Here is a 9,940-nt window from a genome sequence, read left to right on the forward strand (position 1 = left end):
TGCAGCCCATGACTGTTCAAGAGGCCATCCTTCCCGGCCTCTTCTCTCTTCTGGTGGGTGCAGCTGTGCTCTCTGTAAACAGGATCTCCCCACTTCTGCAGCTCTCTGAATTTGCTAGTCCTTCTCCAGTGTTTAATTTTTTTTTTCTCAAAAACTATTATAGCTGTTTGTCTGAGCTTGCCCACAGAGGACAGAAGTAAGGATCAGAAGCCCTGGAGCCAGAGTCACAGGATGTGCAGCCCACCTGATGTGAGCACCTGGACCCAGATACCTGGTCCCTAACTGAGCCAAAGTTGCTCTGAATTGCTCAGACATATCGTCAGACCCTGATTTTGGCGGTTTTCTACAAATTCAAGTCATGGGATTTAAGACATTTTCTCATCCACTGTGGTCTCGTTTTAACTTAAAATATTACATGTGCGAGGACCTTGTTTCCAAATGAGGCCATTTGCTCCTGTGACTGACTGGCACTGACTCTGTTCCAATAAGTCCAGCGCCTGTTAGTAAACAGATGTTGCCCTCTGTAGCTACTGGCTTCCTTTGAGGCTCAGGGGCACCCCTAAGAAATGAAAGGGCTCCAGAGAGTGAGCTTCATCATGAAACAGAGAAGTTGTGCTCCTTGAGAAGGGACTGTGGGTAAAGGAGAGAGGGCCCAGCAGCTAAGAGCACTGACAGCTGATCCTGAAAACCTGGGTGAGAAGCCATCACACACCAAGAGCCACACAAGACACAGAAATCCACACCCAGGGTATCTGCCACCCTCTTCTGGCCTGCAAATGCACTGCATGCGTGAGATGCACAGCCAGGCAAGCAGAGGCAAACAGCCACATGCAAATAAAGGAATAGATTAGATTAAAAACAGAGAAGTGAGGATGAGAGGCATGGTTAGAGCACGTGGAGGGGAGGAGGAGTTGAGGAGGCAAACTAGAATCTGGGCTGGAGTGATGGCTCAGCACTTAAGAGCCCTGGCTGCTCTTTCATAGGTGGCCGGGTTCACATCCCAGCACCGACATGGCAGCTCAAAACTGTCTGGAACTCAAGTTCCAGGAGGAACCGACACCCACACAACGGTCAGGTTGTGACACAGACAGTCAGACACAACACCAAAGCACATTAAAAATAAACAAGTAAATCATTTTTCAGAAAGGATTTGGGGTCAAATTAGATGGATGGCAGGACCCAGCAGAAACAAATGGTCCATATGTACCTTAAGAGAATCAGATCACCAGCTTGATTCAAAGATCCTGAGTTCTTTGGGGAGGGTATGGGGAGTGTTATTTAGCCAGTTCCATGGCTTCGGCACCAGGTGAATCACAGAAAGAAATAAAAGGGAGACCTGAGTGCTCCTAGCTGTGGTGGAGGGGAAGGGAGGTTTATTGCCAATACGAGGAACAGCACAGCCAGTGGCAGAGGCCCCTGGGAGATCCCTGCATGGACATGACCATCAGAGTCAGATGAGGAGAAGAGGAGAGAGAGAGGGGTGAGGGGAGAGTCAGGAGACCAAGAGGTCTAATGGGCAAAGAGGTCATCATACTCAAATGGCTGCGTTATATAGGGAAGAGCTGCTGGGGAAAGGAGAAGGGCAGCCCAGCCCAATCCCTGGTCTGGGGACATTTAGGATAGGGGGTGAGATATGCCAGCCCTGAGGACTCTGTAAGAGGTAGGGACTGAGAGATGCTGGGAGAACCTGGCAGCCAGAGTCAGCTTTGGTATGTCAATAGGCATCTATCCAATAACTTCTTATTTCATTTCATTTTTACAGAAGAATCTCATTAAGTTGCCAGGGCATGCTTGAACTCGCTTACACCCTGACCTGGACTCTAAGGCAGCAGGGATTTACTGGCCAGATCCACAAAGCTTGGCTCCCCAACCATATTTCTTTGGTTCCAGAACAGCCTGCAACTCTGTCTTCAAAGCCGTACTGCACTTTATGGCAACATGGGGACACTCTGATGCCCGCAGTGGACCCCTGCTCTTCAACAGCTGCTGTATGGCTTTTCCTAGAGATATGTGAACAAATGCCCACACACTCCAAATACGACACGAGCCACAAACCAAAACCTATTCAGCACAAGTCCAGTTGGGCTAACCAGTGAGTGTGTTGGGGTCGTCTACAGGTCTATAGGCACAGTGTCACTCACCGGAGCAGGAAAGACTCAAAGGCAGCTCTGTGACCCCAAACCCCCCTCAGCATGAGTGAGTGTTCAGAGAGTTGCATCCCTGTGTCCTCCTCCTGCATGGCTTGGAGGTAACTCAACAAGGTGGCCAGAGAAGCTCCGCCCCCTTTCAGTGGTCTGTTCACTGGATAACCTTGTACAGTCACCTTGTGCGTACTAAGTTTCCAACACGTGAGTCTTCTCTCTCCACGAGGGAGTGTTGCAATTTCCTGGACATCACTATGCCATTGTAGCTTCCCTAGAGCCCTCTAGGTCCAGTTTTGTCTTGCCATGGGTTTCCTGCATGGTGTGCAGCAGGCCACATGCTGACCTTCCTCTTGCCATTCACCCAGGGACTAGGGCCTGTTGGCAAGGAGAAGAGCTTGGCTGTATCTTTGCGGTCGCTGCTGCTGCTTTTCTCTTTCTACCTTACTCCTCCAGAGTCAGAGAACCTTCCAGGACACCTCTGATTTCTGTCAAGGGTCTTTGTAGCCTTCATGCAGTGGCCAAAAGGATCCCTTTCCCACGGAAGCTTAAGGCACCTGGAACCTTTCTCAGGGTGGTTATTGGTTCAGCCTCCGGAACTGTCAGTCATGCCGGAACACTGAGGATCCTGTAATCTACTGGTGTATGTCCAGCCTCTGGGAATCAGGGAAGAGAGCCAATACAAGGGGCAGCATGAAAACATGAGAAGAGCACGGATTTCTCTAGGACACTAGTGTATTTCAGGAAGCAGATTACCTGGGAATTGCAGCAGGATTCATACAGCAGCCTGGTGTGCCTCAGGAACCCCAGATGCAGTGGCATCCTATTCCCAACACAGCCTGCTTTAAACCGCAAAGGTCCTTCTGCTGGTGAGAGTCTGGGTATGTTCTGTGTTCTCAGGAACTCAAAAGCCTCACCCCAGCATCAGTCTTCCCTTCAGCCCATTTCTGGCTTTGCAGATATCTGGTATATGTCACAATAAAAACATGAGGGAATAAAATAGTTCCAAGTGCAAACAGAGTCATTCATAAGGCTTTTTGGTTCCTTTTCTCAAAACGACCTCCCTTGAACTGAGGTGTATGACAACAGTTACATCACCTACCTAGACCATGCAAGGCCTTGGGTTTCATCCCTTTAACCAATCCCCCTGACCCCCGTCCCCCTTCGCCAGAAAAAGAAAAGGCATCCAGATGCCAAGCCAAAGGTAACACTTTTAGTGGAAACCTGCAGCTCAAAAAAAAAAAAAAAAAAAAAAAAAAAAAAAAAAAAACTGCTCCTAAATCAGATTTGGGTATAAGCTGATTATATGCATGAATCGCAGCCTGCTTAGACAATCGTTTATTAATGTGCATTTAAATTCTTCCACCATGGATGGAGGTCACAGTGGCCTTCTGGCCATTTCTATGTCAACTTGTGCAGGTGTATGCATGTTGCCTGGCCCTAAACAGTACAGTTGTTGAGCTCTGTCTAACTTTATACAGGCATAAACACTAACAGAGTTTTCTTGTTTGCTTGATTGGTCTCTTTGTTTCCCCATTTCTCTTAGGACAGTCTGGACTATGTAAGGCTGATTGCAAACTGACCATACAGCCAAGTGATTGGTAAAAATTTCTGTGAGACTGGAAACTTCAAATCGGCAGGGAAGCTCCTTAAGCAGGAAGACAATAATTCAAAAGAGCTTCAGAAAGTTTCTGAAACATTAGATCCACTAAGCCCCTCCCTGCCAGAGTAATCAATAAAAAGCCCAGAGTCCCTCTCAGACAAGCCAAGGTGCAAAGGTGGCTCTGAGACCAGACCAGCTTCGTGCAAGAAGCAGAAACCAGTGCCTGCCTGGAAGAGGTTTAGACCAACTGAGGCACCTGGAAAGGACCCTCCAACCTGATGAGCTCCTGTAGGCTGTGCAGTGTGCTCCAGAATCCCAGCTTTGTCGTATGTCACCCATGCTGGGATTGACTTTGGTGATGCAGCTGTCTTTGAGTCATTTCTGCTCCTGTGAGTAACCCCTCACCCATATTCCTGAAAGCAAGACAAGAAAACACATTGGTTCACGAAGATGGACTCTGGTTTTTGTGGGTTACCTGTCTGGGGTTAGTAGACCCATGAGAGTGTGTTGTGCCGCCCCAGGAAAAGTTTTGTCACACACCACCAAGGAGGATGTTGCACGTTTGGTTCTCTTACCTCCACTTCCTGAGCGCTGGGAGCGTGGGTGCAGATCATGCAGCCTGAAGTAAACAGTTCACTGAGATTGACTCCAGGGTTTGAGGCAAGCCAAACAAACATTCCACCAACTGTGTTACACCACGAGTTCCCTGACATGCTTCGGACAGGGCTATATTATTTAACATTCCCATCACCACTTTAAAACATTTGGAAGTCTTTGATTTTCTCACCTTTGGGATGAATAATTTTTAAATTTTAACCAGTTTTGATAGACTTAAAACATACTTCATTTTGGTTTTGCCTAGCATCTTTGTCATGACAAAACATGCTAAAATTATTCCTACAGAGTCACTGTGTAGCTGAGTTTCATGACTTTTAAAGTTCCCATTCAAGTGTTCGGCCTATATTCAAAGATTGTTTTATTTCACGGTCCCATTCTATCCTGTTTGTGCTCGTGCAGTCCTGGCAATGACCAGCAGAGGGCAGAGGATCCACAGCTGTTGGAATGCTAGGTTACCTTAGGCCACCTGGTAAGGTATTGTTGGTGCTGAGAGACAAACTCTGGATCTCTGCAGGTGCTGTCTTTGTTTCTGTGAAGTCTGACCTTTTAATCATTGATGGTATCTGAGTTGTAAATTGATCTTGTGGAGTGTAGAATTGAGTGGGATTCCACGCATGCTCATGTGGCGCTTTGAGCAAGTCCACACTCCCTCCTACCTTCACTGCCATCCTCTCCACTCCATTTTCCACCACTGTTTTTCTTTTCCTTTTCTCTTTGCAAGTCTTCATACACAAGGGAAAGCATGTAATACCTGGGTTTAGGTATCTCTCCTTGTGGCTCCTGAAGCAGATTTAGTGTGCATATGAGCCTTTGCAATTACAAGACTGGTGAGTGGCTTTGCTCATTCTCTCACTGCTTTCTCCTGAATTCACGGACTCTCACTTTGGTGTCATTGCAGTTCAGTCTTTAATTACTTTCCGCATACACAAAGTCATACTTCCTTTAGGGGTGGGTCATTTATTCTAAGTACACATATCTTGCATCTTTTTTTTTTTAAATATGTGCCTCTTTACAGACATTTTAGGGCTGGAGATGCACTCAGCAGATACAGTACATGACAAGTGTGCTCTAGGCCCTCTACACAGTCCTCAGTCCTCAGTAGACGATGGCTGTGTGTGGTCATGTAAAGCACTCATCCTACTCTGAGATCATGAAGATGTTTGAATCTGTGAATTAGACTATTCTGTTACTAAAATCAACACACTATCTGGAATTTTCTCTCCTGTGGTATCAGGTAGGCTATATTCCCCTCACTTTCAAACGCATACTCAAATTTGCCCTCATCATTTGCTGCTCTCCAATAAAACGCTGCCTTTTAAAGTCAAACATTTCAGTTATCAGCCCTCAGCTCAGCCTGCATACCCAGAGGCCTGCTGCCACCATGGACAGGCATGTGGAACTCTTATGCCACAGCCCCCTGCCTGCTGCATCCCCAGGGGCAGGTCCAGCAGTGGTGAGCTAAAGCACTGTCCCCTAGGCTCTCAGACTCACATTTTACCTGCATTCCCAGAGGCCTGTGGTCATCAGGGACTACTACGTAAGACTAACCTCACTCACCCCCTGCCTGCTGCTCCCTCTAAAACACTGCGAACAATGGTAAGCCACAGCTGCTCCCCAGTTATCCATTGTCTGGCCCACAATGTGACCTGCATTACTAGAGACCTGCCAGTACCAGAGACAACCAGAAGGCTAAAGTCTAGCATAAGAACATAATCAACAAGAACCTGGGCATTATGGAACCACCAAAACCCAGCTCCCATACTGCACGAAGCCCAGGATATCTTAAAACAGACAGAACACACACACACACAAAAAAAAATGATCTTCAGTCCAGTCTTATGAAGATGATAGAGGCTATTAAAGAAGAAATTAATAAATCCCTTGAAAAAAATGCAGGAAAACACAATTAAACAGGTGAAGGAAATGAATAAAACTGTCTAAGACATGAAAATGGAAATGGAAGCAATAAAGAAAACACAAACTGAGGGAATCCTGGAGATGGAAAACCTGAGTAACAACAGGTCAAGCATCACCAATAGAATGCGAGAGATAGAACAGACAATTCTTAAAGCCTGCCAGTACCAAAGACAACCAGAAGGCAAAGGCATGGAAGACACGATAAAAGTCATTGATACGCTGATCAAAGAAAATGTTAAATCTAAACAGTTTCTAACACAGACATCCAGAAAATCTGGGACACTACAAAGAGGCCAAACATAAGTATAGGAATAGGCCAGCCACAGTGTAACATGCCTTTAATCCCAGCACAGGAAGCTGAGGCAGGCAGATCTCTGTGAGGTTCAAGGCCAGCCTGATCTACAAAAGAAGTCCAGGACAGCCAAGACTACACAGAGAAACCCTGTCTCGAACCCGTTCACAGTAATAATAATAATAAAAATATAATATAATAAGAATAGAAGACAGAGAATATTCCCAAATCAAAAGCCCCAAAAATATTTTCAGCAAAATTACAGAAAAAAAATTTCCCCAACCTACAGAAAGAAATGCCTATAAATGGGCAAGAAGCTTACACCAAATGAATTGGACCAAAAATGAAAATCCTTCATCCACATAATAAGCAACACACCAAATGTACGGAAGAAAGAAGATTAAAAGCAGCAAGGGGAAAAAAGGCCAAGGCCAAGTAACATACACTTGTAGACCTATGAGAATTACACCAGACTTCTCAACAGAGGCTTTGAAAGCCAGAAGGGCTGGACAGATGTCTTGAAGTCCCTAAGAGACCACAGATGCCAGCCCTGAGTACTATACCCAGAAAAACTTTCAGTCACCATAGACAGAGAAAACAAGATATTCCACAACAAAACCAAATTTAAACAATATCTTTCGGCAAATCCCTCCCTACAGAGGGCACTAGAAGGAAAACTCCAACACAGGAGGGTAACTACACCCAAAAAAACACTGGAAATCAATAATTTCACACAAGCAAAACCAGAAGAAGGGAATCGCACACACAAACACACACACACACACACACACACACACACACACCCCACAACAAAATAATAGAAATTAGCAACCAGTTGTCATTAATGTCTCTCAACACCAGTGGACTCAACTCCCCAATAAAAAGACACAGGCTAACTAACAGAATGGAGGCTAGAACACTATCCATCCTTCTGCTGCATACAAGAAACATACCTCAGAAACAAAGATAAACAATACCTCAGAGTGAAGGGCTGGAAAAGGTTTTCCAAGCAAATGGACCAAAGAAGCAAGCAGCAGTAGCCATTTTAATATCTAATAAAATGGACTTTCCACCAAAATTAATCAAAAGACATGGCGAAGGGCACTTCATACTCCTCAAAGGAAGAATCCACCAATGCTTCAATTAAGAAAATCTATGTCCCGAATACAAGGGCACCCACATTTGTTAAGAGAAAAAAATACTACAGTTTAAATCACACATTGAACCACAAAAGTTAATTGTGGGAGACTTCAGCACCCCACTCTTACCAAGGGACAGGTCATCCAGGCAGAAACTAAACAAAGAAATAATGAAACTAACAGATATTATGAATCAAATTGACTTAACAGTTATTTACAGAACTGTTTTCTCAAACACAAAAGAATATACCTTTTCTTTTCTCAGCACCTCACAGAACCTTCTCCAAAATTGATCATATACTCAGACACAGAGCAAGTCTCAGCAGACACAAGAAAATTGAAATACCCTCCTGTATCTTATCAGACCACCATGGGTTAAAGCTGGATTTCAACAACAACAGAAACAACAGAAAGCTACAAGCTCATGGAAACTCAAACAACTCTCTACTCAATGACAAATAGGTCAAGGAAGGAATAAAGTAAGATATTAAAAACTATGTACAATTCGATGAAAATGAAGGCACAACATACCCAAACTTATGGGACACAATGAAAGCAGTGCTAAGAAGAAAGGTCATAGTATTAAGTGCCTTCATAACAAACTTGGAGAGAACTCACACTAGAATTTAAAAGCACACCTGAAAGGTATAGAAAAACAGCAACAAAAGATACGCACCCAAGAGGAATAGATGGCAGGAAATAATCATATTCGGGGCTGAAATCAATAAATTAGAAACAAAGAGAACAGTTCAAAGAATCAACAAAAGCAAGACATGGTTCTTTGAGAAAGTCAGCAAGATAGACACACCCTCATCCAAACTAAATAAAAGGTAGAGAAACGCTATCCAAATCAACAAAATCAGAAGGGAAAGGGGGGACATTACAAAAGATACGTGGAAATAGAAAGCATATTTGGTCTTACTACAGAAGATGTACTCCACAAAATTGGAAGAGCTGAAGGAAATGGACATTTTTTTTGATTGATACTACTTAACCAATGCTAAATCAATATCACCCATACAACTTAAATATGGCTATAACCCCAATGGTAATAGTAGGAATCATTCTAATTTTCCCAAATGAAAAAAAACCCTGGCCTGATGGTTTAAGTCCAGAAGTCTGCCAGGCTTTGAAAGAAGAGCTAGTAACAAGAGTTAATACTCCACAAACTATTCCATAAAATAGAAACAGAAGGAACATTGCCAAACTCATTTTCAGAGGCCACAGTCACTCTGATACCTAGGCCACACAAAGACTCAACAGAGAAAGAGAACTTCAAACCAATCTCCCTTATGAATACTGATGCAAAAATGCTCAATATAATATTTGCAAATAAAATCCAAGAACACATCAAAAACATTTTCCTCCATGATCAAGTAGGCTTCATCCCAGGCATGCAGGGATGGATCAACATATGAAAATCCTTCAACATAATCCACCATATGAACAAACTGAAGAAAAAAAATCCCACATGATCGTCTCATTAGATGCTGAGAAAGCCTTTGACAAAAATCCAACAACACTTCAAGTTACAAGTCTTGGAGATAACCTGGATACACAGTGCATACCTAAACACAATAAAGGCAATATACAGCAAGCCTATAGCCAACATGAAATTAAATGGAGAGAAACCATTGCAGTAAATAACATGAGGTTGGGCTATTTCATGTTTATTATTATTTGTTAGCCCTATTTTTATTGTCGTGGTATTATTTGACCCCCCATCACAAATAATATGACACAGACACCTGTTACATTGTGTAATTGCCTTATTACCTTGAGCTGGGCAGATGTCTCTACCTACTCTATCTCAATAACCTCACCATGCAACTCCCAGCCCCCATCCAATGAATGCCACCTGCCTTAATCATCTGCATCTGGTCTAACTTCCATTCATAATTCTGATATACTTGCTATATTCTTCATCTTGGTGTTTCTGCCATCCATGCCATCCTCAGAGTCCTTCCTCCAAGTCCACATGGTTCCTTCTCCATGCGAACACATCGTGGCATCCTCCTCCCTCCTCTCTTTCATGTTTGTTTCTCTCCCGTGATTCTCCTGTCCTCCAACACCCATGAACCTTAGCCATGCCTACCCCACTCTGCCTTGCCCAGGTCCAGGCCGTTTACCAACCAATCAGCTATGTACTAGGCAGGTTTACACAACAAGGACAGGTATACACTGGGAGTAACCAGATCTTGAGGGCCAGCATCAGAACAACCCCCAACAA

The 9,940-nt window shown here is 44.1% G+C and overlaps 1 long non-coding RNA gene across 3 annotated transcripts; it reads right to left on the bottom strand.

Annotated features, from left to right (window-relative positions):
* Window positions 1-223: 223 nt before the first annotated feature.
* LOC132650015 (uncharacterized) lies at window positions 224-6,273 on the bottom strand. 3 transcript variants are annotated; one of them, XR_009588382.1, is made up of 4 exons: window positions 4,320-6,273; window positions 4,020-4,157; window positions 2,898-3,104; window positions 224-2,797 (listed from the first exon to the last, which is right to left on the bottom strand). It is a non-coding gene; the product is annotated as an uncharacterized LOC132650015 (long non-coding RNA). The 3 variants fall into 3 exon arrangements; XR_009588380.1 differs by having other exon boundaries at window positions 4,020-6,273; XR_009588381.1 differs by having other exon boundaries at window positions 4,001-6,273.
* Window positions 6,274-9,940: the final 3,667 nt, after the last annotated feature.

The sequence above is a fragment of the Meriones unguiculatus genome, chromosome X, assembly GCF_030254825.1.
Source record: "Meriones unguiculatus strain TT.TT164.6M chromosome X, Bangor_MerUng_6.1, whole genome shotgun sequence".
Lineage (NCBI taxonomy): Eukaryota > Metazoa > Chordata > Mammalia > Rodentia > Muridae > Meriones > Meriones unguiculatus.